Source organism: Poecilia formosa, unplaced genomic scaffold (genome assembly GCF_000485575.1).
Source record: "Poecilia formosa unplaced genomic scaffold, Poecilia_formosa-5.1.2 Scaffold288, whole genome shotgun sequence".
NCBI classification, from domain to species: Eukaryota; Metazoa; Chordata; class Actinopteri; order Cyprinodontiformes; family Poeciliidae; genus Poecilia; species Poecilia formosa.
In genome coordinates, this window is record NW_006800227.1 from 845,597 (window position 1) to 849,731 (window position 4,135).

The 4,135-nt window shown below is 37.8% G+C and overlaps 1 non-coding gene across 1 annotated transcript; it reads left to right on the forward strand.

Moving 5' to 3' along the window:
* The first annotated feature begins 99 nt into the window (after positions 1-99).
* Positions 100-182, forward strand: trnal-aag (transfer RNA leucine (anticodon AAG)). Its single transcript has one exon. It is a non-coding gene; the product is annotated as a tRNA-Leu (tRNA).
* The last annotated feature ends 3,953 nt before the right edge of the window (positions 183-4,135 follow it).

A 4,135-nucleotide genomic window follows, 5' to 3' on the forward strand; every position in this document is an offset into this window, starting at 1 on the left:
TTGCTATGTTCAAATAGTCTATTTTCCTTCTTGAATTGTCGTGTTGATCGCCCTTTGAGCATACCGCATGGGGACGCATCTCACTCTACGCTCATGTAAGTCAGAATGGCCGAGCGGTCTAAGGCGCTGCGTTAAGGTCGCAGTCTCTCCTGGAGGCGTGGGTTCGAATCCCACTTCTGACAGATTACTTTGCATTCAAAAAAGTGCATCATGTTCGTGCCAGGAAAAGGTGTCATTTGAGGCAGAACAAGAGAGTCTATGGTCAACTTTGCCAACATTTGTGGGACATGTTGAGTGGTTCTCTAGAATAAAATCATTCAAAGCTTATAATGTTAAACTCAACCCATAATTTGGCAGAATTTTGCTACTCGCTATGTTCAAATAGTCCATCGTCCTTCAATCAAGCGTTAGTCGCCCTTTGAGCATACCGTTTGCGAAGACATCTCACACACTGCTCATGGAAGTCAGGATGGCCGAGCGGTCTAAGGAGCTGCGTCCAGGTCGCAGTCTCTCCTGGAGGCGTGGGTTCGAGTCCCACTTATGTATTACGTAAATAAAAAAAAAGTAACAATAAAAACTGCTTTCTTTTAAATGAACAATAAAAACAGTCTTCTTCTAAATGAACAATAAAAAATCCCTCCTTTTAAGTGAACAATAAAGAAATTCTATCTTTCATAATTCTCAAGTGTATTTGTGCATTATGGGTAGTAGTTTTCTACTTTTTTTCTTGGATGTGATGGTTTCAGCCATTTCATTAGTAATAGCCTTTCAGCATCAGTCTGCCAACTCACATATCTTCTCTTGTTCTACTTTTACTGCAATGAGCTTCTTGAACATGTCAGGGAAAGTGATTGCGAGTTCTGCAATCACCGCGGTTCTCGCAATCATTTTACGATCTACGTTGATTTTGCAGAAGGCCCTTTTCATTGACCCATACTTTGTGAATGTCTTCAAAGCTTTCTGGTACCGTGTCACGACCCCATTCACTGTGGTCACTGAAGAGAAGGAACACAAACAAATAAAAAAATATAATCTAAGCACAAAGCTTCTCTTTATGCTGATGATACACAGGGGCATCAATTTGAACAATTTTGTTGCTGATAAGTCAGACTATGTTTCCAATGGATAGTGATGGGGTGATCTGGGTTACTGCAGCATTAGCCTTTTCTCATTGCCATTGCTGGCAACATTACCCAGCACCACTGCTCTAATAGTTGCTCTGTGTGTCATCATCAGCTTTAGATGTTAACAGTTATACAATTTTAAGAGATTGCAATGTTGGTCTTAAATTTTTTTTTCTGCTCTTAGGCAATAGCTGGTGAATCATTTGAAACCAATATTGTAAAGATGGCCATACGAACCTCATCCATTTTTTTTTTTTGTGGAAGAAAATGACTGGACAAAACTACAGAAGAAAAGACAAAGAAAAATATTCAAAGGACTGAACTGGACTAATGTAATTAGCAAAGGAATTAGATCCATTTATCCGTATTGCTCGTTTGCATTTAAAAGGCATCAACTGAAGGTGTTGGGCTCTACCAAGCCTGGCCCAGAGTTTAGATGTACAGGATACTGCCGATTTGACGACTGCCCTGTGAAAGTGAATGTCGAAATAGCTAGTGACTTGAAGGCAACAGTTAACTTTGAAGGGGACCAGAGCGTGCACCGTGCAACACAACTTGTACGGAGACCAGTACGTGCAGACTCTAGAGAAGACATGGCCCAAAATCTGGAAAACACACTACCAAGAACGATGCATCTGAACATGCTAAACAAATTAGACAGCAAAACTATGATTATGGGTTCCAGAGATGAGGCTCTCACTAAAGATGTTTTAAAAAAATATTTCTTTTGAGGCTAGAAAAAAAACGAGACTTCACAAGAATGAAATGATAAGTCTGCAGAAAATGTTTAATCTGAAAAAAGTATCTGAAGACAACGTTCTACAGAAGATAATCATGCACCCCAAAGGGGTATTGCTGTGGTCAGCAAGGAGTATAAATGTTTTCCAGGAGCGCAGCTGTGAGGATATCATATATCTGGACGCTACAGGCACCCTGCGCCGGAGCAGCCAATGCGGGGTCTACCCTTATATTATGTCTATGTGTAAGACGGGCAAAGTGAACTTCAGTTGGCAATTTGCTGCCTCTCACTGGTGGACACCGCATATTACAGTACTCAATCAAAAAGTTACATAATGTCCGTTATTACAATATCGAACTAATAACATTTCCATTTGCCTCAAGTAATGTGAAGCAATTATTAGCAGTTACAAAAATGTAATTAAAAGAGAAATGCTTTAGTGACAGTCATTACTGTTTTTTTTATTTTAATTTACTCTCACGTATTGTACTATATACAAATACAAAATGTGCTGTTGTCTGACTGACAAATTATTAAAAATTTATTTAACAAAGATTTAGAAAGGTCAGGAGATACTGGGTTTATGTAGTTCCACGAAACTTGAGCCTTTTTAAAAAATATATTTTTCTTTCTTTTATTGTTTTTTATTTAATAACTGTAATGGGCTACGCAGAGGAAGTTGAATTATGTACTTCCGGTAATTAGATTACAAACCGCAAAAAAGCGCATCCTTTCTCCTAACACATGTTGCTAATTAATGATGCATTTATTAGAAGGACTTCTGAAAATTATTAGGCTTCCTAATACAAAGACAAACAAAATACGAACAGTAAAATGGATGCAGAAGTGGGGAATCCTGAAGAGGAGGATGAAATGTGTAAAATGCCATAAAAAAAATGCACTTGATAAAATACGAGTGCAATGATGGGCTGCGGTGGTAAGTAGAAGCAAGGCTTTAATGCAAAAATATTTTTTAACTTCGAATGATCTTTTATTATTTAAGAAAAGTATTAGCTAGTTTAGCGTAATGTTATAATTTAGCTGAAAATAAAGTAAACTTTAAGTTAATTTGACGCTTCCAACGGTGTATTTCAGTGTAACGTTCCATGACTGTATAAAATGTTTTTGGTTTTTTACATAAGTTGACTTCTCTGAACTTACGAAATACAATATTTATGTGATACACGTAAGCGTTTTGTTTCCCCCCACCACTCTTAGGGTATGTAAACATCACAAAAGGTCAAAGTTGTCTGTGTGCAATGGATCAATATTCCAAGTCTCATCCCTTTGGCGAAATGGCTTGAGTTCATATTACGGTACAGTATGCATTTTGTTATTTAAGAAAAGAGAATTTTAAAATTCGATACACACTGTCTTTGACACTTCAGAATACTGTCATGAGGTGTGGTTGAGGTGGTGAGGAGATGACGCAGGCGGACCCAGGATGTAAGAATATGATGGTTTTAATAAAGATGATGCTCGAAACAGTCTAAAAACAGGCAGCACGACAGAGAGACAGGCACACAGCCAAATACCGGTAGCAACTGACACACAGGACTGGAAACGAGAGCTAACGCTATCCAGGACTTAACAGTTCTACTGGAGCGAACACAAGACGTAAGACAAACGACACTGACTACAACAAGGATCCAACCAGGAACACAGACAACAGGTGGGTTTAAATACACACGGGGTAATCAAGGGAATGAGACACACCTGGGAAACAATCAACGGGGAGGACGCAGAGACAGACTCACAGGGAACAGGACCACACAGAAACTCAAAAATAAACACACAGAAACACGGAACATGACAAATACGTATATTGCACAATAATGTATTAGTTCACTTTTAGTGTCATTTCACCATAGTAAATTACAGTTCATGACTGTATTATAATAAGTTTTACAATTTAATGTGACGTCGGTTAAATGTTTATTTTTCTCTAGGTTTTCCCAAGGTTTGCAATTAAAACAAGTAACCATGATCACTGAGGGTATAGCAGCAAGTTCCAAGACACTCACAAGAATCAATCAATCAATCAATCAAATTTTATTTGTATAGCACATTTCAGCAGCAAGGCATTTCAAAGTGCTTTACATGATTTTCAAAACATCGTTTGACAAGGAAACAGTGAGAAAGAAAAATAAAAAGAAAGTAAAAAGAAAAGATGAAATCGTTAAAAAGATTAAAAACATCAAAAACATCAAATACGTTGAAAGCATTAATTGCCATAAGCAACTCTAAACAGGTGGGTTTTAAGCTGAGATTT